The sequence below is a fragment of the Crinia signifera genome, chromosome 9 (assembly GCF_055691185.1).
Source record: "Crinia signifera chromosome 9, ASM5569118v1, whole genome shotgun sequence".
Lineage (NCBI taxonomy): Eukaryota > Metazoa > Chordata > Amphibia > Anura > Myobatrachidae > Crinia > Crinia signifera.
The window spans coordinates 30,533,958-30,557,166 of record NC_139225.1 but is presented as its reverse complement, the minus strand read 5'-3'; the positions used below and the strand labels follow the sequence as shown (position 1 = coordinate 30,557,166).

General features: G+C 46.6%; 2 long non-coding RNA genes across 6 annotated transcripts in view; one reads left to right on the top strand and one right to left on the bottom strand.

Annotated features, from left to right (window-relative positions):
- Positions 1 to 3,882, bottom strand: part of LOC146036547 (uncharacterized) — a 109,657-nt gene extending 105,775 nt beyond the window's left edge. The window contains exons 1-2 of one of the 3 annotated variants that reach the window (XR_014460840.1): positions 3,407 to 3,882; positions 1,343 to 1,410 (exon numbers count right to left, since the gene is read on the bottom strand). This is a non-coding gene — a long non-coding RNA (uncharacterized LOC146036547). The remainder of the gene's footprint in view (positions 1 to 1,342; positions 1,411 to 3,406) is intronic. The other 2 variants (XR_014460838.1, XR_014460839.1) reach the window with 2 other exon arrangements.
- LOC146036548 (uncharacterized) lies at positions 3,627 to 20,553 on the top strand. Of its 3 annotated transcripts, none has more exons than XR_014460842.1 (8): positions 5,086 to 5,150; positions 7,103 to 7,152; positions 10,328 to 10,477; positions 12,285 to 12,433; positions 13,260 to 13,409; positions 14,866 to 15,015; positions 18,166 to 18,313; positions 20,289 to 20,553. It is a non-coding gene; the product is annotated as an uncharacterized LOC146036548 (long non-coding RNA). The 3 variants fall into 3 exon arrangements; XR_014460844.1 differs by having other exon boundaries at positions 18,166 to 18,484; XR_014460843.1 differs by lacking the exons at positions 5,086 to 5,150; positions 7,103 to 7,152 and adding an exon at positions 3,627 to 3,937.
- The last annotated feature ends 2,656 nt before the right edge of the window (positions 20,554 to 23,209 follow it).

Sequence of the window (23,209 nt, the reverse complement as noted above, 5' to 3'; positions counted from 1 at the left end):
TTGTCGCGCCAGAGGTTCCCTACCAATGTCATTGGCAGTCAACAGAGTATGAAGCGGATGTAAGGGCCCATGTTAGAATGTTTACCAACTGCATTATGGGGTCCATACAACAGCAATCAGTTGGTGGAATTCTGGGACATACAGTATGGGGCTCATTAGCCGATGATTCAGAAAATAGTCCTGATTCAGACCCGATTGCTGCTGTGCGATATTACAGAGCCCTGCGATCAGATAGTCCCTGCCCAGACAGAGTGAGATCCCGCCCAGCACAAAGTCTGCAAATGGCGTGCGAAAATATTGCTGATCGGCACCCAGCTGCAAATCCATCCGCAACTCACTCACCAGCAAGTGATTTTCCTAGTTTGAGCAAAGTTGTGTAACACAAGTCTGCTGCAGAACCTGGAGCTGACATCACACGCCCTCTCTGAAAACGATTGGGCAGATTAACACCCACAAACGCCCGCTTCCTGTCAGTCAAGTTGTGATGGGCTTGCTAATAGAGTCATGGGTGATTTTGATTGCTGTTTGGCCTCGCACATGCGCGCTATGATCCGATAATCATTTGTCTTGTGAATTCACAGAGCAGTTATTAGGTTTGATTAACCCCCAGTGATCTGAATAGGTGTGTCAGGTTGTCCAATCATTATACTAGTAATTATTGCAGCGCTGAAACCTGGAAACCATAGGATAAGTCGTGTGCACTGTGTAAGCCTCATGAGATCTTTTATATACAAGAACTAGAATCTAATACCCCTTTTACACCAGCCTAAATTCCTGGGTTGGCCCCGCGAATTTAGGTTCCCAGGCCAAAATCCCAGGAAAATTTGCTGGGATTTCAACCCTGCTAGGGAGTACCCGGGGTACTGGCAGGTGTGAAAGGGGTACTCACCCGGGTTGACGGTCCTCGGCGCGTGCGGTCAGGCCGGGGATCCACAAAGGCGGCGGAGCGCAGATGACAGGGCAGGCTGCAGATGAAGAAGACGCAGCTCTCCGACGCCCTCACTGCAGCCGGAGAGCTGCATCATCTGCACCTGCTGCCTGAAATTTCATCTGCGGCCGCCGCCTGTGTGGATCCCTAACCTGCACCAAGGACCGGCAACCTGGGGTGAGTACTGTCCACTGCCTCCGCCGCCATCCCACCTCCTGCCCGCCTCCTTCCAACACCAGAAAATGCAGGGACTTTTCTGGTGTGAAAGGGGCCAACCCGGGAATGATCCCTAGGCCGTATTCCCAGGTGGCTCCCTGCATTTTCTGGTGTGAAAGGGGTATTAGATGTCATTGGAAGAATAGTGCAGGTGACAGCATGGACCCTGCATAAATAACTTGTCTACCTTCTCATTACCTGTGGGGTGATCTGGTTCTGACCAGGACTAAAGCCACCCACCGGGAAGATGTTGGAACACCAGGAACCTAGAAAAGAAGGAATTGATATATATTAAAGCTTAATGTCAAAACCATTAAACAAGAAATGGTGTAGGCGGCAGGTCGACGATAAAAAGGTCCACAGTTACTAGGTCAACAGGCCGTAGGTGGACACATGAAAAAGTTAGACATACAGTACCTTAGGTTAAAAGGTTGACATGCGTTTTCCAGATTACGTGGTGTTTTCATACTAATAACCAAGTGGTCATAGAGTTAGATTGTAACAGTGTCGGAAGCATGCGAGGGGACGTGGTACACTTATATGCCCATGTCGATGACACAACAAACCTGTGAAAAACTCACGTCGGCCTTTTAAATGTCAACCTTTCCCATGTCAATATATTGCTTGTATCGACCTTTTCACCTAAGGCATGTCGACCTTTATAATGTGTTGATCTATTGACTGTCGACACTATGACCCATACGTGACTGGAGGAAGGAGGACAAATACCCCATTTAGAACTTAACAGATACTGGACCTTATTCACGTCCGTTCGTACGGATCCCTTCATTTGCAAATGGTCCGATATTTTGCTTCTGCACATGAGCAGGGTCATTTCTGAGCATGTGCCCACAGCAAACAAACTGTCCGCCGAAGGTTTTTTTTGCCGACAGGCGGTATTTCATGCCCTAGCATCCACTAGGGTACAGGTTCTCAAACTCGGTCCTCAGGACCCCACACAGTGCATGTTTTGCAGGTCTCCTCACAGAATCACAAGTGAAATAATTAGCTCCAGCTGTGGCTCTTTTAAAAAGTGTGAGTAATGAGCACACCTGCGCGGTGACCTGGAAAACGTGAACTGTGTGGGGTCCTGAGGACCGAGTTTGAGAACCCCTGTACTAGGGCATGGAGGGAGAATAGAATAGTGTGCACAGGGCAGCAAGACACAGTGCCCGAAGCATGGCGAGTGGACGCGGTGCACCAATACTGTGCCCATGTTCGGCACAAAAATAAACGGTACTTCCTCATCTTTGCGGCCACCGCTTACGCTACAGAACTTACGTAGGAATCTTTGCGCACCATAATCCTGGGCCCACATCACCACCCTTGGGTCCACGCCACCCTCCTGTGTCCACGCCACCATCTATTACCTTTAGTAAAGTTGTGGCAAGCAAAGCGGAGCGAGCCACCGAGCCTGAAGTGTGTCATGCGAAGCGAGCCCGAGGGGACGATGATGCTATTCTGAAAGAGGCTAATGTAACTTGCATAAGCGTTGGCCGCAAAGATGAGGAAGTACCAAATAAACTAAAAAAAAAACATATTCACCTTTTCATCGTCGGCCTCACCCATGGCGACGTAATGCTTGTGTCAACCAAAGGCTGTGGATGTCGACCTTCCTTTGGTCAACCCAATGATCCCAACCCTTTTTTGTGAAACTTTCTTGAAAGTAGTGGCACTGCTAGCTTAGATTTTAAGAGGATTTGGGCGGGATGTTGTAACATCCGCAGTCCTGTTCGCCCCCCCTTCGCCGGCCACCGCATTATTAATAACTGCATTATGTTCTAACATATGCGGTTATTAACGCAAGGGACAGCTCTTGCGATAAGAGCTGTCCCTTGCGATGCGGCGCCGGCACTGGACTTCAGGGTCTGTGACCCGGGAGTCCATCTGCGCATGCGCAGAGTGACGCGCCGAGTGACGCGCCGGCCGCAGGGCATGCTGGGAGGGATCCCTCAAACAGCGCTGCGGTAAGAAGCCCATAGGCTTCTTCAGGGAATCGCCAGCTTTTGCTGGCGATTCCCTCCGCAGCGCTGCCACTGTGGAGGGGGGTTAGAGCATACAGAAATACAGTAAAAAAAAACAGATAACGGGGTTTTTACCGCATTTCTGTCTTAGAGAATCGCCCCCTTTGTGTTTTGTTACCTTCCTATGAGGGGTGAAGTAGGCACAGCCATCAAGTATGATCTATAAGGACAGGTCATGTGGTATTTCTTCCTCTTGCCTTTGGAACCTAAGTACCACGGGGTCCTCCTGCATACTTACTTTTGTTATTCCATTCTCTTCCCTCCTCCTGCCCCTCTCTCGCTCTCTCAGTGTGCCCCGTCCCCGTAGGTCTGCTCCCCCACCCAGCCACCTGGCTGATGCGTCCGGTCCCATCCACTTTCTGCAGCGTGGTGCGACGCCTCGGCCCTCATCCTGCGCGCCGGCGTGCACTGTCTACGAGGAGGCGGGGCGGCCTGCATGTTCTCCCGGCATCCCTCCGCGCGGTGACGCGACCCCGTCCTCTGGTCTTCCCATTTGCGGGTTGTTTTTCCGGGACGGGGGGAGGGGCTTGGAGACCTGGTGATAGCGCATCTTGATGGCAGCCTTGGTTGTTTTGCCGGACGGCGGGGCTCTCTGGGGATGTGTCTGGGTCCCTCAGTGCCGCTCCTGCAGCTGTGCCCCCATCCCTTTCAAATTGCCGCGGGGGCCATTTTATGTGCAGTCACTGTTTCCCAGATTTCTCTGCCTCCTGTAGGAACTGTTTTCGGTGGAGTTGGGGTTCTACATACTGGCCAGCCCGGGGTTTTGCAGGTAGGGATGGCCATCGTTGCCATGGCCAATAGTGAAACTGCACATCAATAGTGTTAAAATATGTAATGGATGTTAAAATATGTAATGGATTTTTTGACTGATTTTCCTGTAGGCCAATCAAAACTTGAGACATGGCTTCACAGGTGTCAGGGGTGGAGCTATGCTCCGTCCCCCGGGCCTCTGAGGGAAAAAGAAAACTGTTTATGCTGGACGTCGATAGATGGAAACTATCTGGTTCTCCCCATCGATGACAAAACTAATTTACATCGGCTATAAACCATCGATGGCCATACCTAGTATTGGGTGGGATGCTCTAATGCGATTAGTAAAGCAAAGGACATCTTGTGCGATAAGAACTGTCCTTTGCGATGCGGCGCAGTCCCTATACTTCAGTCCCTCTGCACATGATGGCGCCGGCCGCGGGGCATGCTGGGAGGGATCCGTGACTGATGCCACACTCAGCACTGTGGAAAGAAGCCCATAGGCTTCTACAGGTTATCACCAGCAAAAGCTTAGAGCATCTCCTCCATTATCTGTACAGGCTTGCCTCTCCAGGTAGGCCATCACTTGTGGCCCCACCAGGTGTCAGTGGCAGCCAATTCCCTGATGAGAGCTTGGTCAGGTCTTCAACATTTCCCAGTTACTGGTATTGCTCATTAGCCAGCTTTGCCAGTTTCCATGTACTTGTTTTTCCCCTGTACTTGCCATGGTTCACTCCTGATAGGCAAAGGGTCCAACCCACATGGTCCTTTAACTTGCCGCACAGCTCGTTACCCTTGTCTACTTATTGAGTTCCTCCCGACCAGATCCAGCAGATTCCATACTGGCAGTCCCCTTATGCTTGCGCGTATTAGCCTATGGCCCATGGTTATGTGTTCAGCCTCCCTGGTCACTGGCATATATAGAGTTTCAGGTGGACAATCCTACAGGGTTTCCCTCACGCCCACAATGTCATCCTATAGCCTGTTGAGTCTTGCCCCCCCCCCCCCCCCCTCCCAACCCCTTGCAAGCACTGTGGGACTGAGTAGTGTCACCTGCTGTATTTGTAAAAAATTCAGTTGTTGTGCATTTTGCTGTAGCACTGGGGTGCAGTGGAAGCCATGTAGGATTTGGCTGTTGGGAAAGGCCAAGACTGGCATATCCGGTGTCGCAGAGGAAGAGGTTTCTGCGGTGGCCGCTGCTGGTGAAGAGGTTCCGGGACCTTCTGGATCTGGTGATATTTTGCTTCTTAAAGTTTGTCTTCCATTGTCTTTTTCTGATAGTAATTCTTCAGGATCTTCCGGCTGCCCACGTATGTTGGCTAGACTTATTGCGCACAGCTTGCATAGGGTGGACAGGGCGGTAGGGGCGTGGCTTCTGCTGCAGTTGATCCGCCATTGTGTATCATGTTGTTGAGTACTTATGCATGGTGCACTGGATGTGCTTTGAACCCAAGGGTTATGCTTAGCACATGTATGATGTGTAGTTCCGTCATTAACAAGATGGCAGCCCTACTTATTTTATAGGTTTATAGGGCTGGTCACCCAACCATAGACTGCACTTCTGTTGTGAGAGGTAGACCCTTAGATGCAGCCGCGGTGTCCATAAGTGGTGAGTTGGGCCTTTTCTTCCATTAAGGTTTGTGTGTTAGTTGCGTGGACAGCTTTGTACCCTGACAGAGCAGTGTCTCAGTTCTTGTTAGATGGTTTCTGTTTTTGTTTCGATTTGCCTATTTCTGATTCAGTGTGCGTTTCCGCGACGGTGGCTTTGAAATCGGCTCAGGACTTCCCCCAGGTGGTCAGGCAAAATGTTGAGTCGCCATAAGTTTAAAACCCAAGTTTGCCTCTTTCCCTTCCCCTTCTGTTGGCCGATCTGTGCATTCCCCCTTTAGGGTGGTGCCCAGAGGAGGTTCAGGTACATTGGGATTTGTCGGTTTCGCTATTCATTCTTTTGACGGGGCCTTGTAGTGGGTTAGGGACTCAGGAAGCAAGGCTCTCATTGGCTATGCTCAACATTAAGTTTCTCCCGATGTGCCCTGATCCCTTGCGGTTTCTCGGTTTTTGTTTGGAGAAGGAGTTTTTTTATGATTGATGCTTGCACGTTGGGTTTTTAGTCTCTTGTTCCTACTTTGAGTGATTCAGTGATTTTTGCATTGGCGCATTCCAACCTCCTCGGGCTGCGTTGATGTGGCTCGCTATTAGGTGTTGTTATGTTTGTAGGCCCATGAGAGTGCAGTTTGTGCCAAGGTGTTGTATACAGCTCATAGTTTAGGTTGAGGTCATGGTTGTTCCAGTTGCCATGATGAGAACTGGAATATGCCTTAGTTATTCAGGGTTCAATACATCTGCATTTTGGATATCGTATTATCGTATTTCAGAATATTTTTATATTTGAATGAGGTATCTTGCATTTATGTTGTACAAACACATAAAACACATGACATGCACTCAATAATATTTTATTTGTGAATAAAACAAGGTTTTAAAACATGAAAAAGTTTGTGTCACAATCTCAGGTACTGAATTCAAGCAATCATTTTCTTGCACATATTTAGTACCAGTTACGTATCATGTCCCTAGTAGTGCCAGTTACATATTGTCCCCAGTAGTGCATTACAGATGTCCCCAGTAGTACCAGTTACATATCTTGTTCCCAGTATTGCCAGTTACATATGTCCCCAGTAGTGCCAGTTACATATCATGTCCCCAGTAGTGCCAGTTACATATTGTCTCCAGTAGTGCTTACAGATGTCCCCAGTAATACCAGTTACATATCATGTCCCCAGTAGTGCCAGTTACATATGTCATCAGTAGGGCCAGTTACATATTGTCCCCAGTAGTGTATTACAGATGTCCCCAGTAATACCAGTTACATATCATGTCCCCAGTAGTGCCAGTTACATATGTCATCAGTGGTGCCAGTTACATATCATGTCACCAGTAGTGCTAATCGCATATCATGTCCCCAGTAGTGCCAGCTACATATCATGTCCCCAGTAGTGTCAGTTATAGCTTAAAAAAAAAAATTGGCATCCTGGCATATTTGGATAAGGGATACTCAACCTGTAATATAGTATTATTGTTTATTCACACATTTCTTTATTTTCACTTTATCACAATACTTTGATGGATTTAATGTTATTTTATGATGGATTAATAAAAGTTATGTTTTTGCTTGTTTTTCTAGACCTCTAATACCAAAAATTGATGTACAGTTACGTAGTTCCAATCAATCCAGTGAGTTCCCCGTAAAGGAATACTGTGTTTATTTCCCTCTTGTACCTTTATTCCTTGGTTCACCTAACTTTATGTCAATTATAAATATCTTTTTTTTACACACACATATATATATATATATATATATATATATATATATATATATATAATTTATTTTTGTTTCTTTATGTTTGTATTGCTTGGAAAAGGGAATGGATGATTGTTATACATTCTTATCTCTAACAGTAATTTGTATCTATCGCAGAATCGATAAAATATCTACAGTAAAATATGGGGAACTACTTTACATAACCTATTACAGGGCCCATTTAGCAGCACTCAATGTGTAAAGGTAGCCATACACACGCAGATGTATCTGCAGATCTGTCTGGTTGTAACAAAAACATGGTTATGGATGAGAGCAAATGACAGTTGACCATTTGCTTGGAAATGCTGGAAAACTGACAAACTGTCACTCATCCATATCCATCTTTTTGTTACAACCAGCCAGATCTGAAGATAAATCTTACTAGTGTATGGGCACCTTAAGATAAACTGTGCTGCAGCCAATCATCTCCCAACTGTCATTTTTCAGCCAGTAGTGCTCCTTTGTGACATCACTGACATAGCAGTGACATAGTAGTGGACATTGGCTCATTCCTGTTGTGGATACTGAACTTTGAGCACACATTGCTGTAGCTTGGAGAATCAAAATGGCAAAGGGTAGAATTGGTGACAGAACATCTAAGAGCATCACAGCGCTACCCCCTGGAGGAGACAGGAGGTGTGATAGCCTTCCTAAAAAATGGCAAAGTCATGATGGAGGCAGAGGAGGTGTAAAGAGGAGCAGAATTGGATGTGATGATGGGCTCAGAGGAGGCGCAAAGAGGAGCAGAATTGGATGTGATGATGGGCTCAGAGGAGGCGCAAAGAGGAGCAGAGATGAATGTGATGATGGAAATCCAACAAAAAAGATTTGCAGGAAGACAAAGGCTGATAACATAGCCCAATGTCTTCAGAAGGGGACAAACCCTGGTGAGACACCCAGCAAGGGCAGCTCCCACATGGACAGGCCTGAAGCAAAACCTCTAGGCAAAAGATGTCTAGAGAGGGACAATAACCTGGAGGGATCCATAAAAAAAGCTAAGCTTGAGAATATAATAGCCAAACTTCTGGGAAGGAATCTTCCATTGGTTGCATCTCAGTACCACTACCACCAAGTCATCGGCAAAGGTGCTTTCGGGAGGGTGATGCTGGCCACCCCACCACGCAGCAACACCCCAGTAGCGGTAAAAATTATTCTCAAGAAAAAAAACGAAAGCATACTCAGTGAGAGACGCATACTGCAGGCAGTTTCTGGCAAACCCTACCTATGTGACTGCTATGCAGCGTTCCAGAACAGCAAATATGCTTTTCTAGTCATGGAACACCTAAGTGGCGGGACTCTAGCAGAGCAAATAGACCGTAAGGGCTCCCTGGACCATACCACTACTTTACTCTCTACTGCTGAGATTGTGTGTGGGATGCAATTCTTACATGGGCTGGGAATATTCCACCGAGACCTGAAGTTGGACAACATCATCATTGACAGAAGGGGGCACATCAGAATCTGTGATTTTGGTCTGGCAGTAGAAGATATGTTCTCTGAAAAGACAATACTTGAAGGTGCAGGAACGCTGCACTACATAGCACCAGAGATAGTGGCCAAAAAACCACATGGCATTTCGGCAGACTGGTGGGCTTTCGGAGTCATGCTTTACCGACTATTAACAGGCAAGTTTCCATTCAGTGGGAAAACCGTAAAAGCCATAATAACATCGATATTGAGAAATGAACCCAAGTATCCAAAAAAGTTGGGCACTAATGCGATACACATCTTGCGCGAATTGTTCAACAAGGATTGGGTCACTCGCTTCGGGTGGATTGGAAACATACGCCAACACCCATTTTATGCCGGCATTTCTTGGGAGCAGGTAGAAAACCAAACAATCTGCCCACCATTCAAGCCACAGATAATGCAGCAGTCCAGCTACGAAGACCAGCCTCCTGCCCATTCTTTTCTGGATCCCCCAGGACATAACATCTCTCCAGAAGATACCATCCCTGGATTTTCATTTATATGCTCACAGTGGTCCTTGTAACCAGACTACAGTACCATCCTCTGCTCCATCATTGTAAGACCGTACCAAACTTGCAGTGGGTCAACCATTCAAAGTGGCCTCATCATTATTGATACTCGTATCTTCTGGACAAATTCTCACCATGATCAGCTTTTGCCCGTGGGAACAGAGTTGTCCTATCTAACAGGCCTATGTATGTATCTTTATTGCTTTGTACAGTTCTTATTACCATTTATTTTCTGCTTTTGTCTCCTGAACTTGTTTTATATCATGTTTGGTGACAAATTCTATCTACCCCGTTGTCAGGTCAATGTGCCAGATAGTTTGCTATATCTTTATTTCATTTCTGCTCTTCTGGGATAAGTTTCATTTCTAAAGTTTTGTTTTATTTCATTGTGAGCAATTTGTACCATGTGATGGGCCATTCGAATCCAGGACACTGAATTATATTGTTTTAGATCATTGGGGTAAGCGCAGATATCTGGGCAAGACTAGCACAGCTAATAGGTGAAGATCTACAACCTCTATGTCATCCCGACTGTCATCAAATCCTTCCTCTCCCACTCAGGGCCTTATTCTAGTTCACTCTTTCTGACAAAATCCTTCTTATGCTGCCCATACACGCCCCGGTACGGGCGTGCGTTCCGTGCTTAACAAGCACGGATCACATTGCATTGCCTGTGCATGCGTTGTGCATGCAATGCGATGCATTGTGATGAAAACAAAGTACAAAAAGTATGTGCAAGCTCATACTTTTTGTACTGTGCGATGAGGTGCCGTGGGAGCGCGCACCTCAAAGCACAGAGCGCACAGCCCGCATCGCAGCGTGTATGGGCTGCTTTAGATGTACAAAACCATGTGCGCTGCAGGTGGGGCAGATGTTACTTGTGCAGAGAGACGTATAAGCCTTTACAACAGGCTTATACGTATTGCTGTGTGTATATAGATATAGTATGTGTGTGTTTTTCCGTGCTTGCCATAACTTTTATTTTACAGAGATAATATCACTTTTTATGTATAATGATGTGGTATAATTTCTATACTGACCCTGTCTTTGCTATTTGTGTGTATTTTAGTTTTGATCTCACTAATATGACAACGCCGTGGTCCTGAGCTCCGTCCTGATGAGGTGCGAACCTATGACGTCACTGCCGGGCGCCTGGCCCAGAAGCTGGTTGCAGCATACTGCCTCACTTCTTGTCTGCGTCATGGTGTGATCTATACAGGTGAGATGTTTGTTCATGTTTTCCTTATCCTGATGAAAGATTAATGTATCTGAAACGTAAAGGCGGAACCTGTGTGCCCTCCCGGACAGCAGTGCTAGCTACTGTTATTGGTGCTGGCATCTGCGCTGCACTACAGCAAAGAAACGAATTACACTAATTAATGTATCTGAAACATAAAGGCGGAACCTGTGCCCTCCCGGACAGCAGCAGCAGCTACCGTTACTGGCGCTGGCATCTGCGCTGCACTACAGCAAAGAAACTAATTACACTACATCTCCCAGCAACCCATCTGGGCATCTGGGAACTGTAGTCTATGTAGTTTATTTCCTGTAGTGTACTGCAGACACTGGTGCCAGTAGCTATGTATTTATATTATTATCGTTTATTTATTTGGCGCCACAAGGGTTCTGCAGCGCCTGACAGTACATAGATGAGCAAAGAACAAAACAAGAAAAATTGTGATTTAAAGTATATATAATTATACATACCTCAACATTCCGACATGTCTCCGGGTAATAGAGGGAAATGCTGGAACTATTTATTTTATTTATTAACAGTTTCTTATATAGCGCAGCATATTCCGTTGTGCTTTACAATAAGAGACAGTTATACAACAAACTGGGTATTTACAGACAGTCAAAGGTATGAGGGAATTCACAGCTCTTTGGGGAGGGAACTAAAATGTGGTAATTCTTGTCATTTTAACTCCGCCCCCTCCCTGAAGAGCCGTGAATTGTGGCTTTGTATGGCATTGGGCAGGGTTTGTGGATGTCACCTCGTCCCCGCCCCCTGATGTGCTGCCTCTTCGTCTCCTCTCTGGGCTTCTGTAAAAAAAAGTTAACGAAAGGGGCATACACACGTAGAGATGTGTACTAAGCTTTTTTGCTAATCTATTTAGAGTGGCCGATTTCCTGGTGTCCAGATCTCCCATGGAGAGCACATACACATGCAGAGATTTGTGCTAAGCAATTTAGCTTAAGCAAAAAAAAGGCCGGGTAGTGGTTCAGAATGAGAGATCTCGATCACTATCACTCATTCTGTATGCACAGCGGGATATGCCGTCACCTGCTAAGCAATTTGACTAGATTTTGACTGCATGCACTGACTTAGTTAGCAAACTCATCGTCATCTCTCAGGGGCATACACACAGAGAGATCTGTGCTTACTTTCTATGCAATCTAATCAGATTGCTTAGAAAACAGCACAAAATCGCTCCGTGTGTATGCCCCTATCATTTATGGGCTACATGCAAAAGTAGCCAGTATATACCCTGCACAGTAACAACATAACTCACCCAAATCTCTCTCTCAAATAACTCGCTGCACTTGTTACATCTGCCCCACCTGCAGTGCAGCATTGTTTTGTTCATTTAGGAAAAAAGCAGCTTTGTGATCATGTCTGAATAACCCCCTATGACGCTGCTGGCTTATACTTTTTCCAGTGTGTGTGTGTCTCTCTCTCATTTATATATATATATATATATATATATATATATATATATATATCTACCAGTAGTGGCCGGCACTCAGGTCCATGTAAATAAAGGCGCCGGGGTGCACAATGAGGCAATATATTTGTAGCAGAAGGGCATGTCACTCCTCCGGGCTTGCAAAGAAGGGACACGACACACAGAAAGGTGTGTCGTGTCCCTTCTTTGCAAGCCCGGAGGAGTGACATGCCCTTCTGCTACATATATATATATATATATATATATATATATACACATATACAGAGATATCACTTTATGTATAATAATGTGGTGACACTTCTATACTGACCCTGTCTTTGTTTTATGTGCGGTTTTTAGTTTTGATCTCACTAATATGACAACGCCGTGGTCCTGAGCTCCGTCCTGATGAGGTGCGAACCTATGACGTCACTGACGGGCGCCTGGCCCAGAAGCTGGTTGCAGCATACTGCCTCACTTTTGTCTGCTTCATGGTGCGATCTATACAGGTGAGATGTTTGTTCATGTTTTCCTTATCCTGATGAAAGATTAATGTATCTGAAACGTAAAGGCGGAACCTGTGTGCCCTCCCGGACAGCAGTGCTAGCTACTGTTATTGGTGCTGGCATCTGCGCTGCACTACAGCAAAGAAACGAATTACACTACAGCTCCCAGCAGCCCTTGCTGCCGGTAGTTATGAGCATTCTGTATACATCAGCAGCAAGGGCATCTGGGATCTGTAGTCTTTTTAGTTTCTTTCCTGTAGCCTGCATACCTCAACAGCAAGTGATTCTGACATGACACGGTAATAGAGGGAAATGCGGGAATTCACGGCTCTATGAGAAGGGAGCTAAAATTAAGTAATTCTCTGCTTTTTAACTCCGCCCCCTCCCTGAAGAGCCGTGAATTGCGGCTTTGTATAGCATGGGGCGGGGCTTGTTGATGTCACCTTGTCCCCGCCCCCGACGTGCTGCCTCTTCGTCTCCTCTCTGGGCTTCTGTAAAAATAAAGTTGACTAACATTTATGGGCTACATGCAAAAGTAGCCAGTATTTACCCTGCACAGTAACAACATAACTCGCCCAAATCTCTCTTTCAGCTAACTCTCGCTGCACTTGTTACATCTTCCCCACCTGCAGTGCAGCATGGTTTTGTCCATTTAAGAAAAAAGCAGCTTTGTGATCATGTTTGAATATCCCCCTATGACGCTGCTGGCTTATACTTATTCCTGTGTGTGTATCTCTGTCTTTTTCTCTCACGGAGATATCACTTTATGTATAATGATGTGGTGTCACTTGTATACTGACCCTGTCTTTGCTTTATGTGCGGTTTTTAGTTTTGATCTCACTAATATGACAACGCCGTGGTCCTGAGCTCTGTCCTGATGAGGTGCGAACCTATGACATCACTGACGGGCGCCTGGCCCAGAAGCTGGTTGCAGCATACTGCCTCACTTCTTGTCTGCGTCATGGTGTGATCTATACAGGTGAGATGTTGGTTCATGTTTTCCTTATCCTGATGAAAGATTAATGTATATAAAACGTAAAGGCGGAACCTGTGCCCTCCCGGACAGCAGTGGCAGCTACGTTACTGGCGCTGGCTTCTGCGCTGCACTACAGCAAAGAAACTAATTACACTTTCAGCATTCTTTATACATCAGCAGCAAGGGCATCTGGGAACTTGGTCGAAACATAAAATGATGATATGGTCTAGGTCGACAAGAAATAAAACATAACAGCGCGAGCTGTTGAAAAAAAATACTATGATAGGAATGTGGTTTTTTAAAAAAAAAATTATATAATAAAATTAACTATGTAATTCCACATAAATGTAAATAGTACGTGTGCACTTATATGACGATAGCAACGAAAAAAGTAACTAGCATACTACCATATAGGCATGGTGGTCTGGACTGTATTGTCTCCAAATAGCAGCAGATGGATACCAGGTGTCCAGTAAGTCCCAAGAGCAGAGTTCAATTGTATAGATCGGAATGGAATAAGATTTTTGTCAATTCCTCTGGAGTGGGTATTGGTAACCTGGATCACTGTGCAAGTCTGTCACTGCCTCGGATAGGCTTCCGGATGGAGTTTGGGGAGACTTCTTAATTTAGGAGAATGTAATGTCCATATAGACCATATATTGACCCTCAATGGTAGTATTGCAGGATATGTAGAATGGGCGCAACGTGTTTCCCTGGGATCAACCTCCAGCTTCTTCAGAAGCAGAATGAAAGCAGTCAGTAAGGTTGACACATGCAAAGGGTCGACATGGTCGACACAGGGAAAGTTAGACACGTTTTTCTTGGTGGTTTTTTTTCTGACAGAGCGAGATGAGCTTTGTGCTGAGCGATCTATCATGTCCAAGTTCTCAATAGAAAGAACACAGGCGATGACTAGATGTCTCAAGCATGCTTAAAGTATCTGGCCGCGCATGGCTATGGGGCATATATACACACACTGGGATTTGTGCTTCATTTCTAAGCAATCTAATCAGATCACTTAGAAATGGGGCTGAAATCGCCCCGTGTGTATACCCCATAAGATTTGGGTGGGGTATGTTCAAACTGAAATCTAAATTGCAGTGTTAAAGTAAAATTGTCTAACATTTGTGGACTACATGCAAAAGTAGCCAGTATTTACCCTGCACAGAAACATAATAACTCGTCCAAATCTAACTCTCTCTGCACGTTACATTTACAGCTGACCCACGTGCAGTGCAGCATGGATTTGTACATTTGAGCAAAAAAGCAGATTTTCAAACATTTCTAAATACCCTATGACCCTGCTGGCTTATACTTATTGCTGTGTGTATATGTGGATATAGATATAGTATGTGTGTGTTTTTCCGTGCTTGCCATAACTTTTCTTTTACAGAGATAATATCACTTTTTATGTATAATGATGTGGTATAATTTCTATTGCTATTTGTGTGTATTTTAGTTTTGATCTCACTAATATGACAACGCCGTGGTCCTGAGCTCCGTCCTGATGAGGTGCGAACCTATGACGTCACTGACAGGCGCCTGGCCCAGAAGCTGGTTGCAGCATACTGCCTCACTTCTTGTCTGCGTCATGGTGCGATCTATACAGGTGAGATGTTGGTTCATGTTTTCCTTATTCTGATGAAAGATTAATATATCTGAAACGTAAAGGCGGAACCTGTGCCCTCCCGGACAGCAGCGCTAGCTACCGTTACTGGCGCTGGCATCTGCGCTGCACTACAGCAAAGAAACTAATTACACTACATCTCCCAGCAACCCTTGCTGTTTTCAACATTCTGTATACATCAGCAGCAAGGGCATCTGAGAACTGTAGTCTATTTAGTTTCTTTCCTGTAGCCTGCATACCTCAACAGCAAGTGATTCTGAGATGACACAGGGTAATAGAGGGAAATGCTGGAATTCACGGCTCTTTGAGAAAGGAGCTAAAATGAAGTAATTCTCAGCTTTTTAACTCCGCCCCCTCCCTGAAGAGCCGTGAATTGCGGCTTTGTATAGCATGGGGCGGGGCTTGTTGTTGTCACCTTGTCCCCGCCCCCGATGTGCTGCCTTTTCGTCTCCTCTCTGGGCTTCTGTAAAAATAAATCCTATACATCAGCAGCAAGGGCATCTGGGAACTGTAGTCTATTTAGGGGCGGATGTACTAACCCCCCCTTAGCGCTTCTCAAATAATGGGTCCCGCTTCTCCTGCATAACGAGGGAAGCAGGCACTCGTTATTTGCTAATGTATTAACCCCCTGCAAGCCGATAAGGAGAGCCGTTATGCCCAGCGTTAACGGCACTCCTTATCGGCTCCACCGGCGTCCCACGCATGCTCAGTGCGCTTCCCCCCTGTCCAGCTCTAATGGGCATGCGCGAGATCTCGCAAAAAGCGCGAGATCTCCTGTGCAGCCCGAGCCAGAAGCAGGGATAGCGTTGTCCCCGCAGTGGGGGACAGGACAACGCTAGCCCTGAGCTGGCGAAGTGGCCGGGGCGAATTAACGCCTGGGCGACTGTTAATACATCGCCCTGGCCGCTAAACACTGAGGGGGATTGCAGGGGACAGCCCCGCCGAGCGTAACACGTTAGGTGCGCTAGTAATACATTAGGAAAATCGTAATCCCCCCCCAGTTAACCAGCGTTAAGTGCATTTCTGCACTTAACGCTGGTTCATACATCTGCCCCTTAGTTTCTTTCCTGTAGTGCACTGCAGACACCGGTGCTGGTAGCAGAGAGAGAGAGAGAGTGTGTGTGTGTTTGTGTGTGACATTCAAATAATTAATTAAATAAATAATGGGGTTTTAGTTCATGAATTGATCAATGCATTTAAGCTTGCAGCCCATCGCCAAGGGACCCCATTTCACTGCAAGTCCTACACTAGCAACTGATTTTCATGGGAACCTGGCAACTGTTTGCACATCATAGCTAAAATGAACATGTGTTATTTTCTTGGGTTAAAGCTTAACTGCCATGTCCTTATGGCTTTTAAAGGTGAGACAATCCCAAACACAGCACCTGAATTAGTATTAAAGGGGCAGCTGTCACAGGTTTCAGGTAAATGAGCTTATCTAGGGTGCATGAGAAAGCTATGATCACAGTAACAGAGGTTCATTAAAAATCAACCCAAATATATAGATACAGAAGTACCAACACACTCGCCATTCCTACAAATGAGGTGCAAACAGCAACCACTTCCCAGGTTGGGGTGCAGTGGCCTGTGACCGCACTCTAGTAAATACAAATACTGGGGGCCAAGAACTCACTACAACAAACTAACTCACGTTAACATTCAAATAAACCCCATTATTTATTTAAGTGATTATTTGAATGTTAAGGTGAGTTACTTTGGGCCTTATTCTAGTTCACTCTTTCTGACAAAATCCTTCTTAGCTGGACAAAACCATGTGCACTGCAGGGGGGCAGATGTAAAATGTGCAGAGAGAATTAGATTTGGGTAAGTTATTTTGATTCTGTGCAGGGTAAATACTGGCTGCTTTATTTTTACACTGCAATATAGATCTCACTTTGAAGTAAAACCCCACCCAAATCTAATTCTTTCTGCACAAGTTACATCTGCCCCACCTGCAGTGCACATGGTTTTGTCCATCTAAGAAGGATTTTGTCAGAAAGAGTGAACTAGAATAAGGCCCTTTGTGAGTTAAATCTGCCTCTTCGTCTCCTCTCTGGGCTTCTGTAAAAACAAAGTTGACTAACATTTATGGGCTACGTCCAAAAGTAGCCAGTTTTTACCCTGCAGCTACCGTTACTGGTGCTGGCATCTGCGCTGCACTACAGCAAAGAAACTAATTACACTACATCTCCCAGCAGCCCTTGCTGCCGGTAGTTTTCATTATTCTGTACACATCAGCAGCAAGGTCATCTGGGAACTGTAGTCTCTGTAGTTTCTTTCCTGTAGCCTGAATAACTCAACAGCAAGTGATTCTGACATGACACAGGGTAATAGATGGAAATGCTGCAATTCACGGCTCTTTGAGCAGGGAGCTAAAAATAAGGGTACTTGTGTAGTTTCACGGCGCCAGCATGGCGCCGTGCTACTTCCGGGATATACGCTTGCCACAAACTATCTAAAATAAACTAACTTAACTCCATGCCAACATGGATAGTTCATACCCCCACTATCCATGTTGGCATAGAGTTAATTCTAGATAGCGTGGCGAGCGTAGCGAGCCACCGAGCCCGCAGCGTGGGCGAGCGAAGCAAGCCCTGCAAGGGGACTCAGACGCATGGTGCCATGCTGGCGCAGTGAAACTACACAAGTACCAAATTAAGTAATTCTCCACTTTTTAACTCCGCCACCTCCCTGAAGAGCCGTGAATTGCGGCTTTGTATAGCATGGGGCGGGGCTTGTTGATGTCACCTTGTCCCCGCCACCGACGTGCTGCCTCTTCGTCTCCTCTCTGGGCTTCTGTAAAAATAAAGTTGACTAACATTTATGGGCTATATGCAAAAGTAGCCAGTATTTACCCTGCACAGTAACAACATAACTCGCCCAAATCTCTCTTTCAGCTAACTGTCGCTGCACTTGTTACATCTGCCCCACCTGCAGTGCAGCATGGTTTTGTCCATTTGAGAAAAAAGCAGCTTTGTGATCATGTCTGAATAACCCTATGACGCTGCTGGCTTATACTTATTCCTGTGTGTGTATCTCTGTCTTTTTCCCTCACAGAGATATCACTTTATGTATAATAATGTGGTGTCACTTCTATACTGACCCTGTCTTTGCTTTATGTGCGGTTCTTAGTTTTGATCTCACTAATATGACAACGCCGTGGTCCTGAGCTCCGTCCTGATGAGGTGCGAACCTATGACATCACTGACAGGCGCCTGGGCCACAAGCTGGTTGCAGCATACTGCCTCACTTCGTCTGTGTCATGGTGTGATCTATACAGGTGGGATGTTTTCCTTATCCTGATGAAAGATTAATGCATCTGAAACGTTGGCCTTCAATCTGCAATGACTACAAGTTGATAGAGGTGGCACTTAGAAGTCTGACAATGTGGGGGAGAGAAGCGGTTTATCCAACAGCGCCCATTGTCAGAGACACAGTTCAGCACCCGCAGGTTAATGTATTACTTGTAGTGCACCAGATTGAGCAGTCTATGCAATGAATTAGCTTCAGAGAAAACCAAAACGCTGTAACTGTACAATGAGGCAGAGGGGTGATGACCGTAACGATATACCAACCTACATAAATAGGGCACCTGGAGGGAAAAGTTGAGGCAAACTCCTTCTGCAACTCAGCAGGTCCAGCTTAGCACGCAGTGGGAGAGGTTATGGGGAAGCAGCACACAGGAGGGCAGTCTACCCCTAAATAACTTAGTAAGGGGGGCTCACCACCAGTTGCACTGGGCAGCTGTATCATACCTATCCGAAGTGTTGCTGTTCCCAGGGCTCTCTCTGGTGTCCTCCTTCCTCAACTCTTGCAGCAGTCTTCTCCACGGCTCCACCCGTCATTTTGTCCTAGGTTGGCCACTCCTTCTACCATAGCTCCTATCAGGCTGGGTATCCTCCACGGTCCTCTCCTCCCCTGCACGGCTGCTGTTCTCGATGTTTCCCCTGTTCAATGCTCCCTTTCACGCAGGAAGTACCATGGGCAGCTGCGCACCACTTAGAGGACTTCTCCAGGTATCCAGAAAGGGGCCTGTATTTAGGTGATGACACATCCTGAACACTACAAAGCATTGTCATAGCGCTCATTAAGTAGAATATATCATACTCTATATTTTAATGCTATTTGTACAGCTGCTGTGGTACAGCTGCTACAGCTGCTACACATGGATCCAGGTGAATGTGGTGCACCCTGGGTTCCCTGACTTGTTACCGAATCTGCCTTCTCACAGAGATACAGATGTAGCGCCGCTTATCCAGCACTGGGGCTCTCAAGACCACCCCCACTGGCGAGCGGACGCTACATCTGACTGGGACGCACGAGCGTCCACACACCCACACGCGTCCCAGTTTCACAACAGCGAGGAACGGGAACCCTGCCCGTCTCCGCTTCATGGAGACGGGCAGGGTTGGGGGGGGGGGGGATAGCGGGGAGGTGGGGGAACACAATGGGGACCGGTGGCAGGGACCCAGGGGAGCTCCGTTGTAAGGGGAAGGTGAATCCACTGCCAGCCCCTGCAAAGATGACAGCCGCTACATCTGTACAGGTATTATATAAAGCATAAGGGCCAATACTGGGAGGCAAGGTCTGAGAGTTAGGGGTAGGAAGTACGGGGGGGGGGGTAGGGAGGGAGCAAGAGTATAATGCAGCTGGGGAAATGAGGCAATTAGGGGCAGCATTACTGCGGTTATGAAGGAAGCAAGAGTATATAACAGCTGGGGCAGTACTGGGGGCAAGAAGGGGGTTAGGGGAAAGCTGTACTGGGGGAAGGGAGGGGGTAAGTGTTGATAGCAGCTGCGGCCAATGTGGGGGAAAGGAGAAAGGCAGGCCTGGGGGTAGGGAGGGTAAGTGCAGGCAGCAGCTAGGACAATACTGGGGTAGAGACAGACCAAAGGTGGGTAGCAGCTTTGTAAATGAGGTGACTTGCAGCAGATGAGGGTAGAGAGAGTAGATAGCAACTGCGGTGGTACTAGGGAGCAATGGGGCAGATGTATGAAGCCTGGAGAAGAGATAAACTGGAGATAAAGTGGAAGGAGATAACGTGCCAGCCAATAAACTCCTAACTGTCATATTTCAAACACACTGATTGGTTGGTGCGTTATCTCCTTCCACTTTATCTCCAGTTTATCTCTTCGCCAGGCTTAATACATCTGCCCCAATGAGTGGGTACATTGGGTAGGGAGGGATCACAAGGAAAGATGCAGGTTTATGTAAAGAAGCCACCATAGAAAAATATTGCATTAATTTTCCTGCAGGTAGAAACAGCAGAAGCTGCAGCAAGCACCCATATGCACAATTACGGCACCACCTCAGTGACAGCGGCTGAATCTTTGGATAGGAAACGCCTTTTGAGGAGTGGTGGAGGCCTGACTTATTTATCAATCATCCTCCATGGGAGAATGAGAGAGACGTATAACTATAAAACCCCCTTACTTGCAGAACACAGCCAGTGTATGTGTAAGCAATGGATGCCATAACCATAAACGTCATTGACGTAGTGAATCACCTATGCAGTTATTATTTCACATTTCAAATAAATGGATGTAAGAACATGGTGTCACAAGATTTTATTTAACTAAAGTCATTTTTAAAGGTGCATGGTTTTATTTGTACAGCGATTTGCAGCTTTTCAGGAAGAGGTGGGGCTAAAATGATGTAAATTGCATCATTTAAGCTCCGCCCTCATCTCAGACCCACATATCATGGTATTTGCTGCACTGGGGCGGGGCTTGATGACATCGATATAAGTCCCCGCCCCCAAAGTGCAGCAGACAGTCTCCTCTCCGGGCTTCTCCTGGAGAGGAGGCTGAAAGAGTAGGCAAGCATGGATTCCACAGAGTGGGAGCAGCCTGAGAAAGTCCTGCAATAATGTATTGAGTGATGCAGATCTTATGAGGAGCGAATAGGTCGGGTTGGGAGATAGCGGAGGAGGATCAGGTGAGTGAGGTTTCCAGTGTCCGTACAGCCCCAGTCTGCCAGAACCTCACTGTCACTCTTTCTGATCTGTAGCGTCTCCATCTCTCGCCTTGCAGAATTAGTAACTAACACTCTGCACCTCTTATATTTAGCTCTACAGCACTCATAAATTATACCATGAAATTCCAGTACAGTGGGAAGCTAATACTGCAATTCCTAAAATGATCCCATTCCAGATTACAAACACACAAGATATAAAGAGCTAAAAGAAAGCAACATTTTAAAGGGCCCCTGTCCCAATGAGAGCCACTTCCCTGCAGCAGATATTTATTCATTTTATATCCTATTGTAGTGCCCTAGTTATTATTATTATTATGGTGTCATATTTCAGGGCTGCCAGTATACATTAGGCAACACTCCACAGAAATGAACCTATCGGCTAATTACAGAGGCAGAGCGATTCAATTAGTGGGGGTTCACTCGGGGGGGGGGGGGGGGGTATTCATTTCATCCTGGCGGCAAAGAAATGTCTGCGAGGAAAAGGGCACAATTGGGCGATCACATGCGGGAAATCTCATTGGGGTAAATTTAATAAGATGGGACTTCTATTGAAGATGGGGATGTTGCCCATAGCAACCAATCAGATTCTGTCTATTATCTTCTAAAAGGTGCTAATTGAATAAGAAGTAGAATCTGATTGGTTGCTATAAGCAACATCCCATCTTCAATAGAATTCCCATTTCAGTAAATTTTTACCCCATCGATTCTGCAGTCTGCACAGAGTCGGTGAGCTTCCGTACTGTAATTCCCGATTTTAGGCGGGAACTTTAAATTGAATAGACTTTCCCTCCGCTGCTTGTTAATTTCCCAGCAATTTATACCCCACTGCTAATACTGCTGACCTCGTCAACTGACTTCCTGAAGTTGACAAAGATGTAATGTAGACATGATTATAATAACATTGACAAAATGTTCCTTGTGGTCTAAGGGGACCCCCCTGTTGCAGTGGTATGGCGGCTCCAGTGTTGTTCCCCTAGTCCTGGTTTTTGCATGTTCCTTCTTGCATTTGCCCTGTTGTTGCATCCGTGTACTATACTGTATGTTTTGCTTTTTTACCATATGTACTGCTCATTGTTGGGGTATTCACCCACTCCGGCCTTACAAAATGGCTACCAGCTAGTCTAGCATATTTAATAATTGTCTCCTGTGAGGCGGTGGCCATTTTGGGAGGGACTATTTCAATGGCACGGGAGGCAGACAATTTGTTTGCAGATCCTAGTCTAACAGTCCTGCAGACCCCAGCGCCCACATGCCCCCAGCACCTCCAAGCCTCTGCGGAGGCGATTGTTACGCCACTGACTGCCCCCATTAGTACCCAGCCAGTGTTAACATACCTCCCATCCCATAGTCATGGTTCTTTGGGACTGTCCCATGTACCACCTGTGGCTGGCAGTGTCCCGTGGTGGTGGTGGTGGCGGGGGGGGGGGCATGTGTCCATTCAGAACAGGAACGGAGTGCTGGCCATGTCCTCACGGGATGTGACAGCAATCATAGGCCACACCCCCTGGCTACTAGGCCATGCCCCCAAATTTCAATGCACGCTCCTGTCTCCCCAGCATGCGCAGGAAAGTTTGGAGGTACTGTGGGGGTTATTCTGGTTGATTTGCTCGGATGCGAATTCGCATCCGAGCAAATCGCATTACGCAGTAACATCCATTTGCTGGCCAGGAGGGAATGCCCACATCTATCAATAGTCGCCGACCAACAAAAGATGTGGTGCGTGCACTTATATGTAAGGTTGCTCTGAGCGCCCTTACATATGCATGCATGTTCAGGGAGAAGTGGGCGGGCAGCTGACATTCAGTGACTGGATGTCAGCTGCTCACCCCCGCCTATCCGTCATGCCCGCTTTAGGAGGAGAATGGCCAGCGTTCTCACTGGGTGTTCCCGTATGCTAATGGGGCTGCCCCCCAGCCGCTGTCCTAGGTACGTGCACCTGGCGAACAGTCTGTTTGCCGTGGTTGCACGCACCCTGCATATGCACATGCACAGAAATGTGCACAGCGCGACCATCGATCCCCATGCGAACGCAGGGCGGCTGTGAACCGACCTGAATAAGGTCCTGTATGCAGAGCCGGCCCTAGCCTAAATGACGCCCTAGGCAAGATTTTGGCTGGTGCCCCCTAGCACCGCCACTAGTTCCGCCTCTGACCCTGCTCCTCTTTCCCAGCAACATCAACCCTCATCATAGCAGTCATCA